Raw genomic sequence first — 15315 nt, forward strand, 5'->3', positions numbered from 1 at the left:
AAGAGAGATGGGGATTTAGGAGAGGGAAGGAATGACGACCAAATTTAGCCTTACCTTCAAAGATCAGAACTCTTTGGAATTTAATGTCTAACTTGGAAAACCTCAGGCTAAGGTATATTTAAAACCCAATGCTCAGTTTTATTTTTATTTATCTTCTCTCTGATTTTTGTGAGTCTCTCACTAAGCACAAAACCACAGGTGGTGGAAATGTTTGTCAACAGCTCAGAAATCAGAGCAACCAGCACTCATACTTGATGAGCAAAAACATAACCCTTTGCCTTATCATTTTCTAATAGAAGATGTAAATTTTAAACTGCCCTGATTTTACTAAAATGTTATTCCTGTGCTGAATATATATATCAGCATATACCAATATCTCTTCCTGATGCTGAATTCTTTCAATTGAATTGTAATTCAGTCAAGTACACAGAAAATATTACTAACTTTATAAAAAGTAACTTCTTTGCTTTCCATGCTCCTCTGTTTTTCATCTCACAGGAGGTTTCCTTTCTATTTGAATGTGTTCGCAAACTGAGTATGTCCACGACACTGGAACTTCAGGAGATGAAAGGCAAAATCATCCGGCTGCACCATTAGATGCATAATTTATCAGACCAGTTTCTTTCGATGGAAATAGTCGTGAATTCTCTGTTCTATAACGTCAGTTCTCAGGTTTGTAATATTGTTTACTGTCAAATTACTTGATAAATTCTAAAAGCATGACTCTCGATCCTGTGGCAATGGATTCCAACTGCAAAAATACCAATTGCCATGAACAGCATATGATCTGGCTGTTGGCTCAGGTTAACAGACTGTTCTAGCCAGGTCTTTTCCTTGCTCTTTCCACTTGCCTAACATGTGTTCTGTTCTACTAGCCAACTTTATGAAATTAATTGCTTAAGATGGTGAAATGATGTTTAGACTATATAGAGAGCAAAAATGTTTTTCCATTTAAAATTGCTTTTTGGATAAACATACAGTAAAAGACCTTTTGGGGACAAATGGCAAAGTGTGAGAGCGGGGCGAGCATTGGATGGTATTAAGGAATTTTTATTTTCAAATGTAGTAATGCTATTGTAGGTGCATGTGTGCTCGTATTTTTGTAAAGATGCACATTGGAAGTAGTTAGAGATGAAATGTAATGATGCAGGCAATCCAGTTCACAATAATTCAGCAAATTAAAAAATGGAGTCATAAATGAAAAATAAAGCTATCAATTCCCAACACATAGCTGATGGTTTTCATTTGCTCCTATGTTAGCCTACATTCTTCCTGTGATAAAAGAAGTATTACTACACAATCGTTATAGAGTGCTCATTTTGTGTGCAGTACTCTAATAAGTATTTCATATGCATCATCTCATTTAATTGTCCCACAAACTTGCTTGTTAGGTAATAATGTTTCTATTTTTAAAATGGTAGCAGTATCTGAGAGAGATTAAATAGTTTTCCTAGATTACATGGTTTGGTTAGTTATCCTCCAATGTATATAGGCTCACACAGACAAGCATACACACGCGCACACACACACACTATATTGTAACAAGAACATACATACCTCAGAAGGTTTTCAGTCACATATGATCTTTGTTTCTATAACATATCCCGCAGTACTTCCTAAATTTCTTAGACGCAGACTAACATACCTTCACCTGAGCAGACTTCTAAGGATATTTGGGCTTGCAAGCCCAGATTTAGAGAAATGGTTTGTTCATTGCAGAGTTGTGGGTTCCAAGGACATCAGGGGGCCCATCTCAACTGAAGGAAACTCCCTTGGGGTAGACTCCTCTTTCAATCCATTTTACTTCTTAGGCCGCACATGCAATCCCATTAGATTAAAAAGTATTCTGCGACTAAAAATATTTGAAAATACACATTTCAATACATAAATGGATGATATTATCTTTACACAGTCCTTTGTGACTATTATTCAGCGTAACCAAGCTTTTGAAAGCTATTGAAAGACAGGTCAAAGCTATTTTCCTAGAAAGGACCCTGAGTACACGCACTTTCACTGTGGGGGTTCAGTGCAGTGCTGTCTGTTCAATAGGCAGATGGAAGGGAGCAGGCTGACATCCTCTTGTACAAATTTTAAAAGGGCATGTACCTGACTAGAGGGGCTGATCACCTCTGCTCCAGCTGATCCAGGTCATACCCATGGGTAAGAGGAAGACAAGAGTGGGTGTGATCTTATACAGCAACAACTGGGCAGGCAAGCCTTCACGATTTAAAGCCATAGTGCGTGCCTGAATAATTTTAGCTTAGAACATGTTTATAGGGGTCTACGCATTGCTCCGATAATGTGAAAATGTCCGCTAAATCATACAGAGCACAAAATGAGATTCTACATATTAACACGCAATAAGTTGTAAATAAGCGAAATGTGGTACCTATATTAGCTTTCGCTTTAGAATATTTTATGTGTAGCTCTTTTTCCTGCCAGGAAATAGATCGTTGGAGCTAGTTTCTATTAAGACTTGGTAATAACACTAATTCATTTTCATACAAGAGAATGCTTATCATTCAATTGTCTGTAGCAGGGGACCATTCATCTAGAGATATAAAATATTTATGAAGTAAGTTAAAATGGGGGAGAGTGACCAGACCACATCGCTATTTCCTCCCTCTCGAAGGCATTATCTGATGCATCAATAACCCATTCCTACCGAATTGGAGTCTCTCAGTAATATTACCATGTAAATCTTTATGCGTTATAACTAGCTGATGTTAATCAGTGCAGTGTAATCCTTAGTAATTTCTGTCCATAAATTTAAAGACTGAGGTTGAATCACTGTGTTGTACACCAGAAACTAACCCGACGAAAATCAGCTAAACTTCCGTAAAAATAAAAAAATAAAAAAGACTGCGATTACTTCAGAGAACGCCAGTTTCAGATTACCATGGAAATTTCTGGCAATAAAGTGTAACAGTGGTTAGTCCTGGAACATCAATGCCTAAATACAGCTTACACTTCCTACTGCAGGTTGGCCTAAGATGTTTGTCCTTGTATTAAGCAAAAACAAAAACAAAAATACATTTGATACTGAAATCTTGATGGTCTCACACTTGGGGTGAAATAAAGAGCTGCCTTTAAAAAAAAAATAGGATGGACCACATTTAGAGTTATACCAAATAGGAAAATAGTGTCAAAACAATACAACTATGAAAAAGCTTTATACATTCAGAAAAGAAACAACTTTCCCAACCCCCCTATACTCTATACACAATACATTTCAGCTCAGTTATCATATATGGTCCAATTACAGAGTAGCTAAGAACTTGGTAATTGGTACTGGTATGTTATACTGAGAAAATTAAATCATTCTTGTGGGAATTTGTATGCGAGCTTCAACAGCTTACTTACCAAGTTCATGCATGGATGATAGGTCTGTCTATCTACCCATCCTCCCTCCTGCATATATCCACCTCGTTGGGTTCCCCCCACAGAATTACTTGTGATTAAATTATAAAGTAAACATACACATTGCTACATTTAATCATATTCTGAATGACTGCTTCCAATTTTCATCTTTCTCATTATCTCACTAATCTGGTTAGAAATTTTTCCACTGCCTAGTCTTTTCCCACTGCCAAGAGTGGATACTAAACCAGGAATTTCTAGTTTCCTGGGACATCGTACTGATTAAATAAGTGTAGGTTATTTATCCTCTGTGGTGGGGAAAGGAGAAGCTCTCCCTCAAGTGTCAAGAGTTTTCAGTGGTCTTTAAGCAGCAGCAAATCTCAAATACAATCTGTAAGGACATTGTCTTAGCACTTTATCTGTTCTATCCTGTCTTGCTCAATACAAATTTGCATACAGAGAGATCCAATCTTATGGGAAAAATGTGCTAATTAAAATTATGCTTGGAGATCAGTGGGTTAATTATGCTTGGAGGATGTGGGTTTGATCCCTGACCTCTCTCAAGTGGGTTAAAGATCTGGCATTGTCACAAGCTGCGGCGTAGGTCACAGATGTGGCTGGGACCTGGTGTTGCTGTGGCTGTGGCATAGGCTGGCAGCTGCAGCTCCAATCTCACCCCTAGCCCAGGAATTTCCTTATGCCACAGATGTGGCCATAAAAAGAAAAAAGAGAAAAATGCTTAAAATCACCCATTATCAACTATACCTCAATAAAAAAGAAAAGGAAAAAAAGTTTAAAAAAAAAAAACCCACCACTTTCATCTGTTCCTATCTCAAATAACCAAATGTTGATATCTTTGTTTTCAAAATAATTGGAAACGTGGCACTTGCAAAGTTTGACTCTTGCAAAGTGCCTAGTACACAGCAGGCATTCAATAAGTACATGAGGAATTGATTCAATGAATAAATAAATGAAAAAATGCTGTTAATCTGATTTTCTACATCATGTCTATCATGGCTCCCTTTTCAAAGGTTTTTTTCAACGTGGCTCTTAAACTCTCAGTCCAGATGATTAAACCCAATCTGAGGTGTTAATAAGAATCCATTCATTCCTCTTGGGCCACATACAACTTGCTTTCTGCTGACAGGAAAACTCTAGGCTTAAGGTTCACTCTGATTTCAGTTGACTTCTGTTGATATCAGCAGGCATATTAGAAAGATTCGTTTACACAGGCTATGATTTAGTGTACCAGCACTAACGGCTTGTTCGTATTTTTAAATTGTTAAAGCACATCTAATTATGTAAATCAGAAAATCAACCAAACATTGACTCAGCCCAACCATACCCAGTTGTAGGGGAAAAAATTCACAACAACTAGTTCTTTTTAGGACGAAAAACCTATCTTTTATAGATTTATTTTAACTTCTTGAATGTAATTCTATGTAAGAAAATGACACATATTGACTTAGTGAAGACAGTCTGATGACCCAAGAAACAATTATTTGTCTGCAGCAAGTTTCCAGTGATCAACCGCAACAAAAAGAATTACAACAGAAAATTTTTGACTTATTTGTGCAACAATCATGTTGATAATTATTTTAAAGGGATGATATAGAGATATGAGTTAAAATTTAAGGAACTCCTCAAGGTGCACAATTTCTTAGAAACAATCAGCAACTCTTCTACCTCTTCAAAGAATATGGACAAGGTTGGGTTTTTCTATCCATTGGACATCGTATTGTACTAATAAAATATCACTGGCACATTTACCCTGCTGAAAAAATAATTAATACTTGATGGAGAAACTCAAAAATCAAACAGCCTCAAGTAATTTTATCTGCAACCCAACTAATGGTCTCACTGTTTTTACCTGGTGTATCACCTCTGTGATGCTTTTGTTTTAGCAGCTACAGAATCCTGTGGGTTTGAAAAGGAATGCCTTTGAAAAACGACTTGAAAATGTCACCACCACTTTGAATAACCTTCAAAATCGCTTAGAGGAGGTCAGTGCTCTGTCGAGGTTGGTACACAAGTGAGGGTGATTAATTTTTTAAAAGGCTAATAATTCAATTTTAAAAGATACACAGTTACTCACCTTGAGTGCAATAGCCTATTTGTTCATCTTGGAGGTGGCTGGCAGGAAGCTACACAATGATTTCTGAACTGCAAATGGAGGTATATAGCATATCATAATATATTTATTAAGGACTAATGCAAACCACATTGAGTTCTAGGAAGGAAAATGTATTCCCCAGTGCTCAAAATTTACTGAACATGAAGAACTCAAATGAGATTGTTTAGTGAGAAGGAGGAGGAATTTCCATACCTACCTCCCCAAACAAATAAATCACTCCTTATATCTTGGGAAGGTTTCCAAATAGACTATGTTTAATGATACGAGTAGTATTAATAACTGAGTTTATATTCACATGTCTTTTCTGCTTTACTTTTCAAATGTGTACTTCAGACTAAGACTGCAGATATTTTATGTTTAAGGTGTAATACTTAGATGTCAAGTCAGTTCTCCTTGAATTGTTCTTTTGTGTTGAAGACAGCAGCAGAGTTGCTTCACTGAATGGCTAGCTTGTCTTCATCCATAAACAGCACAGAATAATTCTATGCAATAGCATAAGAGCATCTTTGAAGTCATCCCTATTCTGGTCCAGAAGAAAAAAAAAAGGGGGTGGTCAGGGGGTTAAATAGGAAAAAAAAGAGGCTTTCTTTCCCAGATTTGTCATCTGCTCATGCCATTTTGTTGAAACTTTCTCTTTGTTTCTGAGTCAGTATCTTGTTGCTAATTGGTCAAATGTTAAGTGATTCATAAATAGGCAGTCACAGAGCTTTTCTTGGGAAAAAAAATGCTGCATCAAAGAGCGAAGCTGGATTTTCAGAAGTCTTCACATGATACATCTGAGATCAACCATATTTAGAAGACATTTGAACAAAATTGCACTGTAATGAACAAAGGAACAAAATGTAAAAGACAGACACCCTGACTTGATGTCAAAAAAAATCCAAATGTCAATTAGCTTATCAGCAGACATCATAGTAAAAATTATAACCATTCATTCAATGAATATTCATCAAGGTCAGTGATGAGCAAAGCAAGTAACAGGATGAAACCTGAGCAAGAAGAAAATAGACCCCTTAAACAAGACATGGGCATTGGTGCTGATAAACTTAAACACTTGCATGTGAGAAAGAAAGCATGACCAAATCAGAATAAAGAAAGCATATAGTAATGAGTGCTGGAATAATTGTTTATCAACTGGGGAGAAAATCAATTCAAGCAAATATCTCACATGAAACTCTAAAACAAATTTATACTGATTAAAAATTAAAGTATTTCAAAATGAAACAATGTATAGTTAAAAGACTGAAAAGAATACTCTAAAATAAAGTCATTCTCATTTGGAAAGTTACGTACAATTTTTTTTTTTTTTTTGTCATTGTTTTTCCAACATTTGTTAGCACTAGGTAACTCAGTCTCTCACAGCTTCCATTTCTTTCTCTCTCTCTCTCTTTTTTTTTTTTTTTTTTTTTTTTTTTTTGGATATGTAATGTACCTTTAACGTTACATCAGTTTCAAGTATACAACCTAATGATTTAATATTTGTTTATATTATAAAATGATCCCCAGGATAAATCTGATGAACATCCATCACCATACATATCACAGATTTTTTTCTTATGATGAAACTTTTAAGATTTACTTTCTTGGCAGCTTTAAAATATGCAATACCATATTATTAACTTATTAACCATGTTGTATACTACATCCTCATGACGATTTATTTTATAACTAGAACTCTATGACCCCCCTTCACCCACTTGCCCCCACCACCGAGCCTGGCAACTGCTAGTTAGCAATCTGTTCTTGTATCTATAAGCCTGTTGTGTTGTTGCTGTTTTTAGATCCCACATATAAGTGAGAACATACAATATTTGTCTTCCTTTCTATGACTTATTTCACTTAGCATAATGTCCTCAAGGTCCATCTATGTTGTTACAAATGGCAAGATTTCATTCTTTTTTATGGCTGAATAATATTTCATTGTGTATGTGAACCACATCCTCTTTATTCATTCATTCCTTTATTCATTCATTCATTCATTCATCTATCCATCAATAGACATTTAGGTTATTTCCATAATTGGGGAATTGTAAATAGTGCTGCAATGAACATGAGATGGCATATGTCTTTTCTAATTAACGCTTATCCATTTCCATTTCTTTGCATGTAAAATCATGTTGTGGTAATCACATAACTTGGGCAGGGCTGGGTGCAAATTAGGGTCTCCTTCCTATAGCCAAAGATGCCAGCTGCAGCCTTAAAATCTGTAGATTTTTCACAAGAAGACAAAAAAAATTTGTCCTCTTTTCTGAAAAGCATGAGAGCCTAAGAATTATATATGACACCAAATCAAAGGAAAATTAAATATTACAAAAATTGGGTATTAGCAGATGCAAACTATTTTTTTTAATTACAAAATGTACTCCAAAGCAAAGGTAAGGGCTTTGGTGTCTTCAACCCTGATGTTCAGGACAGACAGACAGCATCAACAATGCCTTCTTATAAGTCCATGAAAGTCCCGATGCACCAGCTCTAGACATTTTCTCCCACTTACCAAAATGTCAGAAAAAACATGAGTGAGAATAGCTTTATTACAGAGTGATTTTGAGTTTGCTCTATTTTTTAAAATAGAGCAAACTCAAAATCATTACTTGTGACACACCTTGTAACTGATCACACTCCCTGATGTCTTTCAATTCTGTATTTGAGTAAAGCTCTCAAGTTTAGTTCCAGCAAGAAGACAGACTAAAACTGCCTAAAATTTTTGTTTTAGAGGCATCTAGAAATAGTGTATAAAACACCTTTTAATATGCATCCTAAAGTTTCTGACAAAATTAGGGTCTCGTTATTATACTCATTATTATAAAGTTTCATAGGAAGCTGCAGCGCTCCGTTTAGTTTGATGCCAATTTCCTCATCAAGACCCATCTAGACTGGCTGGCTGCTCTGTAAAGGCTTGGATCTGCTGTTCTCGACTGTCTCCCTAAACACAGCGCCCTTGGCATGTAGCAGGCATTCAGTAAATATTTTTAAATGATTTAATAAAAGTAATAACTGTTCCGTGAGTTCCCCGAAGGTCTAGTGGTTAGACTTGGAGCTCTCACCAATGTAGCTGGGGTTTGATCGCAGGTCTGGGAACCGAAATCCCACATCAAGCTGCTGCACACCATGGAAGAAAGGAAGGAAGGAAGGAAGGAAGGAAGGAAGGAAGGAAAGAAGGAAGAGGAAATTTTTTCTAAAAAAAAAAAAATAATAATAACTGTTCCTAAAATTTTGACCACGTATTTCAAATATTTTCTTGTTCATTTAGAGTATGATTAATGCAGTGGAGCTTATCTAGTGTAAAGAAAATGCATGTTTCCCCTGAGAAACTGTAGTAGTTTACATTATTATATACTCTCATTATTTCCCTGTCAGTTCACAGGGCTAAATCAACATAGCAAAGTGTAGACTAAACATTTAATTTAATCAATATAGTCGCATTAATGTAGGTAAATGAGGCTATGAAAAATTGAGTTTGGATTTAAATGCCTAACGTAATTAAATTAGCTGGATAATTAACAAAATTCCAATTCCACTTGTAATATGTAGACACAACCTTCAGAAGACTAACTGAAAAATGTTTCCTACTCTTTGGTAGAATTTTGTTCCAAAGAGTGAATAAAGCATATGCATAGCCATATAAAAATCAGATAAGATTGTGATTCAGAGGGAGCTTAGAGTTTAACCCAATATGCTTATTCTAAGAAAAAAACAGATTGAAGCTTAGAGATATTAACTAATTTGCCCTGATTTTTTATTAATAGACATACATCTGAATATAGGCTCTATCTCCAGCACTGTATTTTGGCCACTGACACATTCTGACTCAAGCTCTAAGTGAGTTCATTTGTTAAAAATATAGATGATTTTTTTGTCCTAAAGCCAAGTAGAAATCAAAGGCTCCATTGTATGGCAAATTATTTTGTTTAAATAATATATAAATTGGAAACCTGGATCAATAAAACCTACTGCCACCAATTATAAAGACATCTATACACCATCATCCTAAAAATATAATGGTAATAAAATATAATGAATAGTGGCGGATCATGGAAAGCACAAGATATATACACAGGTGCCATCTGAATTCTCTTGAAAACCTACATTTCTGGAATTTGCTTGATAAGAGTAAGAAAATGTGGTACTTCTCAGAATTTAAATCTTTATATGTCAAACATAATTATAAAAAAGTACATTTATAGTATAAACTGGTGAATAAATTGTTTTAAATTTTATTCTCTGCATCAGTTCCTCACAATAAAATGTAAAAATCGTTAGTAAAAGTTTTTTTTTCTTTTATGCATTCCCCTTTGTTACTGATAAGTTTTAAGCTATTTTTTCTTAAGAAGAGAAGTTTACTAAATTTTTCCATTTTTTCCCAATCTCCAATTTATCTCAGCAATTACATTCAACACTGGCATCTTAAAAGTTTAAAAAAAGAAAAAAAAAAAAAGTGACTAGGTAAATCTACATTTCACCACTAGATGTCACCAAAGGTTTATTTATCATAACATTAACTATCAAGCATCAGCCATTGGATTTCTGGTTCCTTTCAGAAAAGTATTCTATTTCTCAGCACAACTAGGAACCTAATTTTAGTACAGTATTCTTAATGCTTAAATAATGTGTTTCTACATGCAACACAAAATAATTCTAGTGCATATTAATAGAGAGGTCACTGTTTATCACTTCAGAGTCCCTAGTAGACCCAGCTGACAGGTGTTGCCAACTTGAGAGTTATTTTATAGTGAATACATATATATTAATATATTCATAATAAAAATTATGAATATACATATTTATGTGTATTTTCTCTCCAGGTTTTTTTTTTTTTTAGAAAATAAGCATAGGTTGGCTTCTTTCACCCATGAGAGGCCTCACTGATGTGGGGAATTACAAGACTGTTTGCAATTGAAACTGTTCATATCATTATGAACCTTATTATGAGCCCAGGATGGAAATCTGGTAATTAATTTTACATGCTTAAATGTATTAAATAATTTTAATATGTACTTTTAATTCACTGGATTTATTTCCATGAGAAATAATGATAGAAGTACTTGCTTCATAAGGTTTTATAGTGGAATTCCTCCAAAGAGCAAACTTCCATGCCACATGTAGAATTTTATTTGAAAAATCCAGCCTAATCATCTCTTTTCTTTGTTTAGGGTAAGGCAAGGTTCACCTGATGGACAGACTTTTAAAACTAAAGAGATGAAGAAAGAAAAATTGATAATAACATAATTTAAATAATGAATGTTATCTTAAATATAGGCTTTTTTCTTCATAACATAACTGTAATAAACCACCTTTGGGTATTAAATGTTTTCCCTAGGTGTGCTCTGTAGCATTTCTTTTTTTTTTTTTTGACATAATGTAATATAATTTAAACTATTTTGATTGAGTAATTTTTATCTTCCTTTAAACATTCACTGAGTATAATTTGCTTTCTAGGACTTGGATGACATTTTTTGCAACTTTCCCAACTTAAGGACAATCTCTATGCTATGGAGAATATGTCGAATATTACCAGGATGGAATATTTAAATGTGTATATATCACCAACTCAATCAGTCCAAGAAAAACAAAAGAAATTTTATACTACAGAACTGCCATATGTAATGTCTAGTGAAAGTCATGATACATCTGGTATGTTGATCATTAGTTATAATGATAATGTGCTTCAGCATGAAATTCAGAAAAGTGTGGGCATAGAATGTGTTTAGTAACTTATTGCTGATCTTCAAGCATATTTCCTGGCACATATTAGGTTAAAGACATGAATAAATGCATGGATGACACATAACAATAATCCTGAGAAGAGAGACTTTGGATTTTTCCATACCATCCCTGCTTCTGTAAATAATCCAAATGTCACATGTAATACTTGTGACAATAATGTACTGGCAAGGCATTTTACATGGGAAGTATTTTACTTGTGCAACTTACACTTGCAAGTAGGTAGAGATTATTAGCAACAATTCATGAATGAAGAGAATTAGGGGATTGTCCAACTTGTCACAGCAGCCTGCAATAAATTAACTGAGAAATCAAGTACCTATATTTAGCAGATTTTCCTCTGAAACTTTAGTATGGATATTCCATATTCTTTGGAACCCAATACTTTTGATTTTCAAGCCCGTGCTGACCAGCGGTAGTTTGGAGGGTGGTGTTATGCTCTAAGGGATGTATTGTTCACTTACTTGTAAAGAAAGGATATCTATAAGATTTAGCGCTGCCAACAGAAATGATACATGGATTTTCCTTAGTTGTTCCCACATTTGATGAGAAATATCCCTTCTTGAAACTTCACTTATTCAAAAATATTTATTTAGCGAGTATCAGGTACCAGGCATATCTCTGCTCATTAAGGACTCAACATTGAAGAAGATCCCTGCTTCTGTGGAGACTGCATTTTCTTTTTTTTTTTTTTTGCTATTTCTTGGGCCGCTCCCGCGGCATATGGAGATTCCCAGGCTAGGGGTCTAATCGGAGCCGTAGCCACCAGCCTATGCCAGAGCCACAGCAACGCGGGATCCGAGCCGCATCTGCAACCTACACCACAGCTCACGGCAACACCGGATTGTTAACCCGCTGAGCAAGGGCAGGGACCGAACCCGCAACCTCATGGTTCCTAGTCGGATTCGTTAACCACTGCGCCACGACGGGAACTCCAAGACTGCATGGGAGAAATAAACATAAACAAGAGAGAGAAATGCATGAATAAAATGATTTTAGATAGTGATAAGTGTTATGAAGAAATTAAGAAAGAGTCTTTATATAAGAAACCACCAGAGAAGAGTGGTTTGCATTGAACAATCAGGAAAGGTCTCTCTGGGCTGTTGGCATGTGGACAGAGGCCTATGTGAGAAGAAAGGGCATCAGGTGAAGTTGTGAAAGAGCAGCACGGCAGGGAGGGGACAGCAGTGCAAAGACCTGAGGGGAGAAATGAGCTGAGCCTGTTTGAGAAACACATACAGTCCAGTAAGGCTGAAGCTCAGTGAGAAAGTGGAAAGTGCAGTATAGCTGGTTGAAAGCGTGGATGACCGTGAGAACCACAGACCAGGTGGACCACAGTAAGATGCTTGGGAAGCCAGAGGGTTTCAGCAGAGGAGTGACATGGCAGGATGTATGACTTTTAAAGAGGACTCTGGTTGGGAGTTCCCATCGTGGCTCAGTAGTTAAAAAACCCGACTAGGAACCATGAGGACGCAGGTTCCATCCCTGGCCTTGCTCAGTGGGTTAAGGATCCGGCATTGCCGTGAGCTGTGGTGTAGCTCGCAGATCCTGTGTTGCTGTGGCTGTGGTGTAGGCTGGCAGCTGTAGCTCTGATTTGACCCCTAGCCTGGGTGCAGCCCTAAAACAAAAAAAAAAACAAAAAAATGAAAAGATAAAAGAGGAGTCTGGTTGTTGAGTCTAAACCATACATTAGAAAGCCAAGAATAGGTGGTGAGAGACCTTTTAGGAGCTTTGTGAAACATGGAGATGGAGGCCGTCATGGCTGAGGCAGAGAGAAATGAAAGCTTTCAGGAAAACATCCAAACCAACAGGGCCTAATTGTTGGATTGGTGAAAAAGAAAAATACAGCAATCAAAATGTTTAAGTAACTGGGCCAGTTTTAGAACTAGAGACAAAATGGGAAAATCATGGAGGAACCTGAAAATTCTGATTTTGGCACTTTACATTTGAAGTGTCATTAGACTTAAAGGGAAGATGCCAAGTAGACAGTCAAGTTGGGAACTGTAGAGCCAGGTAAGAGCTGAAGATATAAATGTGGGACATCAACATATGAATAATAATCAAAGGCATGGTTTCTGTGAGATCATACATGGAGACAGTTACCATAGAGAAAAGGACCCAGGACTCCAACGTTTAGAGATCTGATAGCAGAGAGAGCTAGAAATCAAATTTAGACGAGATCATTGATATAGGAGGGGATAGACCAGGATGGAAGATAATATAAGAAAGTGAATGTATATATATGTAGGACTGGGTCCCTTTGCTGTACAGCAGAATTGGTAAAACACTGTAAATTAACTAGACTCTAATAAAATTTTTTTACAAGAAATATAGGGGAAACAGGACAGTACATCTTAGGAAACATTAATAGCTTTCATTTATTGCATCTATTGAGAAATATTATATACCAGGCACTATTCTAAGTTCTGTTCCCGTATTAACTCATCAACCCTCATAACAACCATCTGACACAAGTTAAACATAGGTCCTATGTTCTCCTTTGTAAAAGAGGAGATGGAGGCAGAAAATTAAGGAAAGAAAGTATTTCAAGACACAGGAAATAACGTCAATATTCTGAGAGATTGCGTTTGCATAAGATAAAGATGAAGAGGGATACCTGACTTTGACAAAATGGAAGTTATGGGAGGTCAAAAAAAAAAAATCAGTTTAATAGAATGAGGAGGAGGAAGTCCAGCAAAAGTGGATGTAAAGAATGGGAGGGGGAACATTTTTGAGAAATTTTCCAGTTAAAGGGAAAAAGAAAACATAAGTTAACTGGAGGGAAACACCATGTAAAGAATTTTTTTTTTTAAGATGGGAGATATCAAGGAACATTTTTATTCTGCTGGAGATGTAGATGGAGAGAAAATAATACACAGAAAAGATGGTGAGTAACTGCTGTAATAAAATCTTGAAAAATCAGAATGGGATCCAAACTGCAAGTAGAGAGGAACTGCCTTTTGATAGGAACTGAGACATTATGCATTTTCACAATTATTAGGGCAAAAAGAATGCAGATAGAGAGGCAGGGAAGATTGGTAGATTTGATGCAGAGTGCTTGCAGGAGAAAGTTCATGACTATTTCTAGTTCTTGAAAAAAAAAAGTGATGTCTGACTATGAGGGAGCACAGAGAATGTAGAAAGATTAGCAAAAAGAGAACATAAAAATAGCAACTCTACTAAGAAAGGGTAGCGGGGGAATTCCCTGATGGCCCAGTGGGTTAAGGATCTGACATTGTCACTGCTGTGGCTTGGGTCCCTGCTGCAGTGTGGGTTTGATCCCTGGCCTGGGAAGTTCCGCATGCTGCAGGATGTGGCCAGAAAAAAAAAAGAAGAAGAAAAAAGAAAGGATAGAGGGAAGCGTGGGCTGCATCGACAGCCCATTTAAGGCTGTGACAATGCGTATAACGAGAGGCTTCTCTAGCAAGCTTCAGCTGTGCTGGGGTAGGTGAGGAGCAGGGAAATGAATTTTCCCAGGTGAGTGAGTAGAAAGAGGACTGGTTTTTTCAGGAGAGTTTAATGAAGATCCACACCTGGAAGTTGGGGCAGTGGTTACCCTAAAGTATGATACCCAAAAATGTGCCTTTGCTGGACTGAAATGAGGATGTCTGCTGTCTTCATTACCTGCTTCTCTCTCTGAGGCAAACTTCTACTTCGTAGGTAAAATGCCTTTAGAGCTATCACTCTCACAAAATGCAGAGGTGAGGTAGTGTTGGATTTTTTGAACTCATGTAATAAACATTTATATGGGTTCAACTATATTCATTCACGAAATGGATCGCAGCACTTTGTCCTTTGCTATTCTCTAGAACCAGCCCCCCCAAACTCCTGGGGAGTTTCCATTCTTCCAGCACAGAATAGAGTCTTTGAAATCATGCTATCTGATGTTTCATATTTAGTCAAAATTCCTCTTACAGTTCTCCAGTGGTAGCTGTTGCTTGATTTGTTTGAGCTATTTGGAGTTATTCTTTTCATGCTTGTCATTGTCCCCATGGCATCAAGCTACATTTGAGAACACTAATTCTGCTAAAATTCTCAACCTGGGTACTTCCTACATCACGCTTTGGAAAACGTCTCGCTGTCAAACGTATTGTTAGACA

Source organism: Sus scrofa, chromosome 8 (assembly GCF_054392235.1).
Source record: "Sus scrofa isolate SSC_HxYL_T2T_F1_AM1 chromosome 8, Sscrofa_HxYL_maternal_Yorkshire_Landrace_v2.0, whole genome shotgun sequence".
NCBI classification, from domain to species: domain Eukaryota; kingdom Metazoa; phylum Chordata; class Mammalia; order Artiodactyla; family Suidae; genus Sus; species Sus scrofa.